This window comes from Ursus americanus, chromosome 23 (genome assembly GCF_024610735.1).
Source record: "Ursus americanus isolate L20-20 chromosome 23, mUrsAme1.1.p, whole genome shotgun sequence".
Classification (NCBI taxonomy): Eukaryota; Metazoa; Chordata; class Mammalia; order Carnivora; family Ursidae; genus Ursus; species Ursus americanus.
The window spans coordinates 34201538-34213551 of record NC_142149.1 but is presented as its reverse complement, the minus strand read 5'-3'; positions in this window follow the sequence as shown (position 1 = coordinate 34213551).

Genomic DNA, 12014 nt, shown 5'->3' with positions numbered 1-12014 from the left:
TGAACACTGAGGGAAGTGATTAGAGGTACATCCTCCCTGAAGACTTTGGCTGTAACTATTTAGAAAATTGCATGCCATCACAGGATTTTGCATAGAGACGAGATCTGTCATACACTTTAAATGGATCTCCTTGATGTGTTGAAATGAACTGGAGTGAGAGAAGAAGAGATGAAAGGGTAAAGACAGAGGGGCACTTGGCTGGCTCAGCTGGGAGAGCATATGACTCTTATCTCCGGGTTGTGAATTTGAGCCCACGTTGGGCGTGGAGTTTACCTGAAAAAGAAAGAAAGAAAAAGGCAGAAAGGAAGGAAGGAAGCAAGAAAGAAAGGGTAAAGACAGGGAGACCAGTTGGAAGGCTACGGCAGATATCCAGGCAGGGAGGGTTAAGGGGTGAGAGGCTGGGTCCAAGATAATATTTTAAAGGAAGAGCCGACAGGATTTATCGATAGACTGAATTGGGATGTGTCAGAGAATAACCACTTCAAAGTTGGTGGCCGAAGGAATAAGTAGGCTAGAATTAATATGCACTGAGATGTAGAGTAGAAGACAATAGGAGGGGCAGGTTTGAGGGACAAGTTCAGGAGCTCAGCTTTGAATCTGTTACTTTTGAAATGCCTATTAGACATCCAAGCAGAGATGTTGAATAGAGAGTTAAATATTTGTCTCTGAAGTGAGAAATGGTTTTGGCTGGAGGTATAAATTGAGGAGTCATTAGAGATTCACGATACTTAAAGTCATGAAACTGGATGAGATCTCCAAGGACATGATCCACTCCCAAGGTAACTGGGGCTTCCAACATTGAAAGTTCAGAGATGGGGAACTAGCAAGAAGACTGAGAAAGGGAAGTCAGTGAGGTAGGAAAGCAAAGAAGGGGGGAAAGAGAGGGGCGCCAGGATGGCTGAGTCCATTGAGTGGCCAACTCTTAATTTTGCCTGGGGTCATGATCTCAGGGTCCTGGGATCAATCCCCAGTAGCCTCAGGGTCCTGGGGTGGGGCCTTGGCACTCAGCAGGGAATCTGCTTAAGGATTCTTTCTCCCTTTGCCCCTCCATGATCTCTCTTAATTAAATAAATAAATCTTTAAAAAGGAGCTGGGCGGGGTGGGGAGCATTCCAGGAAAAGGGAAAAATATGAATAAAGACACAAATGTATAAAGTAGAACTCAAAAGACAAGAAGCTCTGCCTCGTCAGAAATGCCCTTTATATGAACAAAAAATCTGGCTACTAACACAACTGAAAAATCAAAATGCAATATTAACTAGCTACATAATAATTCTCACCTCTAACACTTGGTAAGAATTATAAGCATTTGAGGAATGCTTTCAGGTAGATTTTAAGAGCTTAGTTGCTTTTCATCAGATTTCGATTTTGCTGTGATCTCTTTTTATCAATGGTCAATACTTGTCTGAAGGTTCTGGGGACAATAGGCGCCCTGAAAATTTGTTCTACAAGAATGAATTGAATTAGTCTAAAGTGTGATAATTAATGGTTGAAGACAGATTTCTACCTATGCATGAACTTCAGCCTGGATGTCACTCAAGAGAGATTGTTTAGGCCCACATATTTTTGTGTACATTAGTAAATAATACTGACATTCCTATTAACTCATGCCAAAGTTTGAGGGAGTAACTGATAGATACTAAGATTGTCCCCAGAAATTCCATAGGGAAAGGGTTCAATTTCCCCCACTCAGAAAAACTCTCTTCATTAGTAGCTCAGACCATGTACTAGACTCATGGGCAACCTTTCACAAAAACAGTGCTAAATCAACCCAAATCTTCCAGTTTCTATGGATATGCAACAAAAACAAAGGTGGGCGGACTTAAATTCTAGTTATAGGTCACTGTGTGCATTTATTAACTACACCCAATCTGGCAGTATGCAAACATTAATATGAGGATTTTCTCCATCCGCAATACTCCATCCCCCATTGATCTCAAACTTTTTCATTCTTCTGAAGTACTAGAGCACGAAGTGGAATTACATGCCAGTACATACATATTTGTTTCTACCTGTGAGCGTGCCCGTGCCATTGTATGGGACTGTGATTCTATTATTGCTGCACAAAAAATTACCCCCAAAACTTAGTGGTGTAAAAACAATGACAATATTTATTTTGTTTATGAATCTGCGATTTGGGCAAGGTTCAGCAGAGATAGCTAACCTCTGCTGCATTTGGTCAGCGGCAATAGCTTGAAAGCTAGGGAGTGGAATCCTCCGAAGGCTCGCTCACTCACATGCCTGACAGTTGGTGTCTGTTGTTGGCTGAGACCTTAGCTGGAACTGTGGGCTGAAACAATGTGCTTCCTCTTCCCTCACAACGCTGTGGCTAGTTTCCAAAGGTGAGCGGTGTGTAGGTATGTGTGTGGAGTGGAGGGAGTAATCCGCTTAAGGTGTATCACCTTTTATGACCTAGCCTTAGATGTAACACAATGTCACTTCTGCTGCATTCTAGTCATTGAAGGAGTCACAAAGTTCTGCCTGGGCTCAAGGGGAGGGGAAATAGGCTCCCTGCCCTCTGGTCACAACAATTACATTTCTCCTGTGTGCAATACACGTCCACCCCTTTCTCCAAAATGCACATTATGATACCAGGTTCAAGCCTGGACTGTCGGATCTCATCATTGAGATCAGGTCCAGGTGTGAATGAGGCTCCTTGGGTGTGTTTCCTCAAATATAGTCTCTCTTGCCTCTTTTTTTCTTAAGATTTTTTTTTAAGATTTTATTTTTAAATAATCTCTACACCCAATGATGTGGGGCTCAAACTCACAGCCCCGAGGTCAAGAGTTGCACATTCCACCAGCTGAGTCAGCCAGGCCGCTCAAATAGAATATCTCTTGACTTGAATTTCTGTTCTTAGTAAATATACACTGGAGCTATTTAGGGGAAATGGACCATGATGTATGAAACTTACTTTTAAATGGTTCAGGAAAAAAGTTTTTATGCACACAAAACACACTTTTCTGGAATACATAAATTATATGTACGTGTGTGTGTGTGTGTACACGTGTGAAGAGACAGAGAATGGGAAAGAGGGAGAATGCTATAATAAAGCAAATTAATTAAAACGTTAACTAATGAATCTGGGTAAAGGGTATACAAGTATTCTCTGTTCTTTTTTTTTTTTTTTTTACAACTTTTCTGTAAGCTTGAAACTATTTCCAAGTAAAAAGTTTTTTTTTTAATGTGATGCACACGGCATAGGTCCTGAGCTTTAATCTTTTAATATTTTTAATTCCAGGGAAAGGTCCTAACTTGATGTTTGTATTAACTTTTGGGGGTTGAGAGAAGACCCTTTAGACCCTTTAGTTCTCCCTTCGCCCAGATTTCTATGAGAAGACACCACCACTTCCCATTTTAGCCTATATTCCTCCACGTCTCATTTCCTTAAAGAGCTAGTCTGAGAAAGATCCTTTTTTGAGAGGGGGTTTTGGCCGTGCTGAAACACGGCTTTTCAATGGTCTTTGTGCTACATACTTACCACACCGAAGGCATCTGTTAAGTGTGGCTCGGCTTATTTAGAGAAATTGTAGAAGGATGCAGGGCAGTTTCCCTGTAACAAAAGAGACTGGGATTAGCTCCCTTGAAGCACCATCATTGTGCTCCCAGAGCACATACTCTAAAAATAGTGGCTGCCGAGAAACAATCTTCTCATGTTTCCAGTTTGAAAAGGACACTTAAATAGAAAGCTGGTCTTTTTAGCCACTGTCACAATCCCCAAACAAACAGAGAATAATCACTAGTAGGAGTCCCAGGTTAGAAAGCACAAGCTGGTCATTTAACAAATTTATTCACGGCCGTCACAGGCTTGTTGGCTGCCCAGGAGAAGTTCCCAGGTTGGCCATAGTCTTAGTGCGGTCCCCTCAGTTGTATCAGTCTGCCTCTCCGATGCAAGTACTCGGGACAGAGCCCTGCACAGAGGTGCACCGAATCTCGATATATTACTGTTGCACAAATAAAGCATCCGTGGGTAATTATCCCAGAGTGCAGGCCTGGAAAGGAAGTCAGGTTTGATCCTACTGAAACAACTTAACGAAGAACGTCTTTCCTGGGACCAGGTTCCTAGACTGTGAATGTATCTCTTTTTTGTGGGCTAGTAGAACCTAGAAAAAAGGTGTTATTGTATCTTCGCCGATGGGAATAAATGAAGATTGCTTGAAACGTACTCTGTAAGCTGACACAAATAAACCATATAATTATATTCTCTGAAACAGAAAAGCTCAAAACATAAGATATGTGGGTTTCCTGGGTCAGACGAAAGGCCATGTAATTCCGTGGTTTTTTTTTTTAAATAAACTTTTTATTTGAAAATACTTTCAGAATTACAGAAAAGACTGTATAGAAAGTTCCTTTGTATTCCTTACTCAATTTCCACCATTGTTAACATATTACCACGCTGCTCTCTAAGAAGTTGACATCGGTATGTTAGTATCTAAATTCTAGGCTTGCTTTGGATGTTACCAGTTTTTCCATTAAAGTACTTTTTTTTTTTTTTAGATTTTTATTTATTTATGTGACAGAGAGACAGCCAGCGAGAGAGGGAACACAGCAGGGGAGTGGGAGAGGAAGAAGCAGGCTCCCAGCGGAGGAGCCCGATGTGAGACTCCATCACAGAATGCCGGGATCATGCCCTGAGCCGAAGGCAGACGCTCAACGACTGCACCACCCAGGTGCCCCTAAAGTATTTTTTTAAAAAGATTTTATTTATTTATTTGACAGAGAGAGAGGAAACACAAGCTGGGGGAGTGGGAGAGGAAGAAGCAGGCTCCCAGCAGGGAGCCCTGATGCGGGGCTCAATCCCAGGACTCTGGGATCATGCCCTGAGCCGAAGGCAGACACTTAACGACTGAGCCACCCAGGCGCCCCTTAAAATAAAAATCTTAAAAAAAAAAAATACTGCAGAGATGAAGTCCTCTTCTCATTAACACATCATATCTGGGAGTACATGTTACCCACATGACATCACTGGTAACGTTAACCTTCATCAGTAGGTTAATGCAGTGTCTAGCAGGCTTCTCCACTGTAAAGCCACTACCATTCTGTTTTCCTACTCTGTTCTTTAGATAGCTTAGATTTTGTTGGACATCAAAAAACATTTTGTAAGAGAGTAGGTAGGGTAACTTGACATTATAATGGCCTTAGGTTTTATGGATTTACCCAGAACATTCCTAATTCTAGCAGGAGTCCAAAAAAAAGACAAAGAATATAGTCTTTGAGCTATAGGAATAAGCCAGTGTATTTTATTACTGCTCACTGATTGAGCAATGGAACATTACATAGCTATACAAATTCCAAATAATTGAATGCAATCCATTGGCAGCTAAGATCTCCCAGCTCTTTAAAATCTAGAGAAAATTGATTCAGCTCTGAAACCTATAAACCATGGAAGTCTAAAGTGCTTCTCCAGGTTTCTCCACAAATTCCCAGGAATTTATGTCATCATGGTGGTCCCTTCTGATCGCCCTTCTTGCCTCTGGCACATTTTTTTTTGCTCTGTACCATAGCTTGTTGCTGCTTCTTATCTCTCGCTGGCAGCCTGGGCCCAATATAGGATAATAGCCGAGCTTCTTTTTTCTTCATCTCATTCTAAAACAGACACAAATCCAAAGCTGTTGAGTAGGGTAGACACAGAGGGTTTTGTTTTGTTTTTTAAGACTTTATTTATTTGTCAGAGAAAGAGAGAGAGAGCACAAGCAAGGGGAGTTGCAGGCAGAGGGAGAAGCAGGCTCCCCGCTGAGCAAGGAACCCAATGTGGGGCTTGATCCCAGGATCCTGGGATCATGACCTGAGTCGAAGGCAGATGCTTAACCAACTGAGCCATCCAGGCTTCCTGACATGGAGGGTTCTAATGAAATGTTTCATCTCATACCTTACAGCAAACGAATACAACCCATATTCATCCATGGGTCACCCCTCCCCAGGCATGCCTTACTGGAAGTGTCGCACTCAGCCTACCCAGCCTCCACCTCATCCCACGGTGACCCAGCCTCACGTCATCTGCTTTGAGGGCTTCTATCTCTGTAATTCCCCTCTCTCTTCCTCTCCCTTCTGACATCCTTTTCTAGATCAAAAAAAAAAAAAAAAAAAAACTCAAAGGCCAAATTCTCATTTTCTCTCTTTTTTTAAAAAGATTTTATTTATTTATTTGACAGAGAGAGAGAGAGAGACAGTCAGTGAGAGAGAGAACACAAGCAGGGGGAGTGGGAGAGGAAGAAACAGGCTCCCAGCAGAGCAGGGAACCCGATGTGGGGCTCAATCCCAGGACCCTGTGATCAGGCCCTGAGCCGAAGGCAGGTGCTTAAGGACTGAGCCACCCAGGTGCCCCTCTCATTTTCTCTTTTAAAGCAGCTTAACTCTCTCTTTTTCGTGATAGGGCTCCTGCCTTGACCTCAGATCTCACCTTGTGCCCCCAGCTGGTAAAGTTGTTTCCTTTCCTAAAAGTAATTCTGGTGCTCGCTGTTAAGATAATAACATTTGTCTCGGGAACAGCCATCCATTCGTTCATATATTCAATTCAACAAACATTTCTTGAGCCCCTACAGTAGAGATTTGGAGGATAGAAAGCTAATTTGAGCGGGATTCTGCCCTCGAGGAGCGCATGGTCTCCAGTGAGAGGCGAAAGCTAGCCAACCATGTCCTATGTGGCAGGTGCACTGATGGGCCCTTTCACCTGAAAAATCTTTTAAAAATTTTTTAATGCTTAATTGACATATAACATTGTATTAATTTAAGGTGTACAACATAATGATTTGACACACATACATATATATTGAAATGATCACCACAGTCAGTTTAGTCAACCTCTATCAACTCACACAACGAACTATCTTCATCCTCAGAGAAACTGTGTGATAAGCTTTGTTATTTCCTTTTTGCCGTTGAGGAAATTATGGTTTGGAAAGAGCAGTGTGCTGGCAAATGCTTCACGAACAGTTTGGTGGGGAGACGAGGACCCTGATTTGTAGTGGTTTTGACTTCTGTCGTGTAAATACTCCCTCTACGGCCAACATCCAGCGGCCGAGGTAGCATCACTGCACGTGCAGTTGGCAAGAAACGCTCGGCCGCGCACGTAGATAGCGTGTTTCTACGTCACCAACACGGCAGACATAAATAATGGCGAGGGCACAGGTACCTGGTAAGTGTAGAAAAATAACCAACCAGGGAGGGCTGACCGTGGACTCTTGCTTTGTCTTCAATATAATTTCTTTAATTGTAAGTTGATATTTAATTTTATTTTTACAGAATTACTTTCTTATTGTGGCAAGATAGACATAACAGTACATTTACCATTTTAACCTTTTTTAAATGTACAGGTGAGTGGCATTACGTATACTCACAATATTGTACCGCCATCACCGCTGTCTATTTCTAGAGCTTTTGTATCATCCCAAACAGAAACTCTGTAATTATCCTTCCTTCCTCCCAGATGCTGGTAACTTCTATTCTACTTCTATCTCTATGAATTTTCCTGTTCCAGATATTTACTAGAAGTGGAATCCTATGATATTTGTTCTTTGCTGTCTGGCTGATTTCATTCAGCGTGATGTTTGCAAGGATTGTCCCCATGTTGCAGCACATATAAAAATTTCATTCCTTTCTATGGCTGAATAAAATTCTATTGTATGGATAGACCACATTTTGTTTATCCGCTCGTCTGTTGATGGACATTTGCGTTGTTTCCACCTTTTGGCTGCTATGAATAATGCTGCTGTGAATATTTGGGTCCCTCCTTTAATATCATTTAGTAATGTCTGTGTTTAACAAACAGCTGGCAAAATTCCTAAAAATTTAATAATCTGCTCTCATGAGCCTGTTAGAGCCAGCTCTGGCACAACACTGGAGAGTCCATAATTTACCCAATTCGATCTAAACAAGGGCCAATTTGGGATTCACCTCGCCACACAGCATCTTCCAAATGTGCCTGATGATAAGTGCCTGAGACCTATCAAACTATTGATTCCCAGGCCCTCCTGGGAAATTCTGGTTCTGAAAGTCTGAGGTGAGGTGATTTTTCTCATTGGAATTTTTCTCCATCTGGAAAACCTGATTTTAGCCCCCCAGTACCACCAAATCTTGGCCAAAGGCAGGGGGTGCCCTGAAGGAGAGACGGTGAGAGTAAGTCCTTCGGGGACAACTTGCAGGGCTTGTAGCAGATGTAGGGGTGGCATTTTTTTCTCTCCAAAATCCTTCCCAGCTCCAATATTTGTTGACCATACAATTATCTCCTGCACATCTCCCTGCCTCCCATCTTAGGAAAGAACACTTTCCAGAGAGAGGCAAGTGGAAATCATTAGGCCCAGCAATTTAACACCATCTCAGAAGCTTGCATATCATTACATTGTTTAGAAACATGCTCTGAAGTTATAAGTTTGCCATTCTGTGGTGTTATTTTGATATCCTGACAAGATATTTTTAGAGCACATAAAGCCCAAATTAAAACATTGCTACAAAAAAAAAAAAAAAAAACAAAGTGAAATTAAACCAGGGCTCCAGAAATGGAAAACTACAGTAAATAGCAGATAGGAGTGAAGAAAAAAGTACCAAATATTTTGGAGAGGAGAGGAGCTGAACAGACGCTCGTGATCAGCATGCAGAGACGTGCCTGTGTCCAGCCAGGGTGAGAGGGAAAGGTGTCATGCCTGTGGGCTCCGTCCGGACAGGCTCTCACCCTCGGATTTGTGCAGGGGGAGCTGCCTTCCTGCTGGCGAGGGATGGGCGCAGGCGGCTGGCAGGGGGTGCGGTACGTCAGCCTTACTGGACATGGTCAAGGATCTCACTGGCCTTCTCCTTAGTCACTGGTTTTTTGGGTCAGGTCTGGAATACGGTTAGACTGGAAACCCCCTTGCCTTCTTCCTTTATCCTGTTTCTCTCCAGGTTAACTGCGTTTTTGGCATTTCTCACGCGACCTCCATTTGCGGGCTTCCATGAGCTCAGATTTAAAGACCCATCTGAAAAACCACCGCTGAGAAGAAGGTCTACACCCTTAGGTTAGACCTTTTAGATCGTTGGTTCTTAACTTCTTTAGGGCTACAGACCTGACTACCTGATGAAGGCAACGAGCCCTTAACTTGCTAGTTAAGAGTTTCAAAGGGTTTGTTGACTCCCTCAGGCCTATCAGAGGACCCCATGTCAAGAGACTCTGCCTTAGGTAGTGATAAAGTCCCTCATGGCCTTGGATTAGGGATGCCTCGGCCCTGAACTGGAATCTGTCACATTTCCTCCAGACCCAGCACTCCAGCTATGGTGGGAATTTTAATGGCCCTCCTTTTCTTGGAGACTTGATACAATTCTAATTGGATAATTGGATAATTCAGAACAAGATCAGGGGGTTTCTTTTGGGAATGCTAAGATACCCTTGGGTTTCTTATTAAAGAAAAGGATAGAGAGAGAATTCTTTAGGGGAATAAGTCGTCTCTGAGTCACTGTTTCACCCAGGGAGAAAGATGGAAAGATCTTCAAGTCTATGAGAGGAAGTGTAGACAGTAGATGCCAAGAGTCATTTTCCCTGTCCCCTGAATTTAGGGCATACAACAAGATTTTTGTCACGAGAGGGTAGGGGTGAGACATGATGATTATGAAACCAGCCCATACCATCAAGGCTATGCCAGCCTGCAGGGAGTGGAGGGTGAACAAATTAACAACCTCACCTTCACCTTCCCCACCCCACCTGCCTGAAGTATGTGGCACATAGAGATTTTAAAATTAAATATTGGAGGGGCGCCTGGGTGGCACAGCGGTTAAGCGTCTGCCTTCGGCTCAGGGCGTGATCCCGGCGTTCTGGGATCGAGCCCCACATCAGGCTCCTCCGCTATGAGCCTGCTTCTTCCTCTCCCACTCCCCCTGCTTGTGTTCCCTCTCTCGCTGGCTGTCTCTATCTCTGTCAAATAAATAAATAAAATCTTAAAAAAAATTAAATATTGTAGGAATGACTCAGTTCAATGAGCTGACCTGCCCTATAGTGTCATTTTGTGCTAACCAATTGAATTTTGAAGAATGTCTCCCAAAGGCAATGGATTTTTGTTTTAATGTTGAGTGTTGAGTCATATTCCTAGCTGCCGGCAGGCTCGATAGTCTCTTCAGGCTACTCCCTATGGTTGATAATGAAAACCATTATGGGAACAGGGCAGGCATCCAGAGTCTAGGACTTGTTGGGAGGCTCTGAGAGGGAAAAAGAGAAGTGGAGTGGGATGAAGGAGCAGGCAGGGAAAGATAAACTTTAAGGTTCTGACTTACTTCCCCCTTCTGAATTGTAAATTTTTGGGGCAGAGGGAGGAATAGATATTTTATCTATATCTATATTCAATCCCTTGTTTCTTTTTCCTGCTGTTTTCTTCCAGTCTTGGTCCATATTCATGTCAACTTATCTGAGTTATAATGTAATACTCTTTTGTGCTGTGTTTTTAAACTTAGCATTATATAAAATTTTTAAGAAAGATTTTTATTTATTTATTTGACAGAGAGAGAGACGGCCAGCGAGAGAGGGAACACAAGCAGGGGGAGTGGGAGAGGAAGAAGCAGGCTTCCCAGTGGAGGAGCCTGATGTGGGGCTCCATCCCAGAACGCTGGGATCACGCCCTGAGCTGAAGGCAGACACTTAACGACTGAGCCACCCAGGTGCCCCAGCATTATATAACATTTTTAATGATGTTATTTATTCCTTATCAGTAACTTTTAAAAAACAGACTCAGCTCTCCTTTTTTCTAACTATAAATGTAAAGCATATTCATTATTTTTAGAAACGCAGACAATATGCTAAAAAAAGTGAAAAATCACCCTTTATATTTTGAAGTGTATCCTTCAAGACTTAAATACATACTTTCGAAAATGGAATCATACCGAATATGCTGTTTTAGTTCTTGTTTTCCATGTTATTAAATATAAAGTAATAATTTTTGAAATTTTTAATTGGTATTATGTAGGTATAATGCTTTAATAATTAGTATTTCAGTAAAGTATTTTTAAAATTAATTTTATTTACTATTTAATAGAGTAATATTTTAAAGTACTGGTGTTCCACAGTTTATTTACCCTTTCCTACTGATGACACTTCAATTGTTTCCAAATTGTCACCACTGTTGACAGTACTTACCTTTCCTTAGGACCAGCTCCTAGTAGTAGAATTTGTGGGCCAAAGGGAATGTACATTTAGCATTCTGCATTGTTCCCAGAAGTGTATAAGAGAGCCCCTTTTCCCTTGTTCTTGCCAATACAATTTCCTTCTTAATAGCCGCAAAATAGTCCTGGATTAATGCTCAGACACAACAGGCTTTTCAGTTTGAAGAGCCACATTCCCCTAGGCATGTCCCGAGCCACAGGGTCCCTGTCATGTGCAGGTACCGCCGCCAGATGGCGAGAGGGAGGCCTGGGAGGACTTCGCGGGGCGGGGTGGGGATCCCAGCCCGGCTCCTGGCCACTGCGGTCGGAGGGACCTGGTGCTGGCGAAGGCAGGGGAGGAAGTGGGAAGTACGGACTGGGGGGTTGGGGGGGCCGGGATCCCGGGCTTGGAGGACACGAGGGCAAGGGCCAGGACGTCGAGCCCAGCGTCCCCGGGAAGAAGATACGGGGTGTGTAAGCGGAGGCCGCAACGGTCCCATAAGCGCCGAACCCCGCCGTGCGCGGATGGAGGTTGCCAGCGGGCGCGGGGGCCGCGTTAGCGGCGAGGTCGCGGCTGGGACTCCGCGCCTCCGAGCGCCTTCGGGCTGAGAGGGCCAGGGAAACGCCGGCGGCGGCAGCAATGCCTCTCGCGGCCTCGGATCCCCGGAGGGCGGCGTCGGTGGGAAAGGCTAGAGCGGTCCGGATCCGACCGACAGCCCCGCGCCCCCTAGTGGCCGCAGACCTAAGGCAAGTCACCGGACCTCTAGGCCTCTCGGCTCCTCTTCTGTGAAATGGGGTCACTGCGGGTGCCCGCCTCGGAGGACTCTTGTGAGGCTCAGTTGAAATAATACATGGTAGCTTGTATTTTTTGCACCCTCCCTGGAAACACCACCACCACTCAACCAACGCCCAACCAACGCC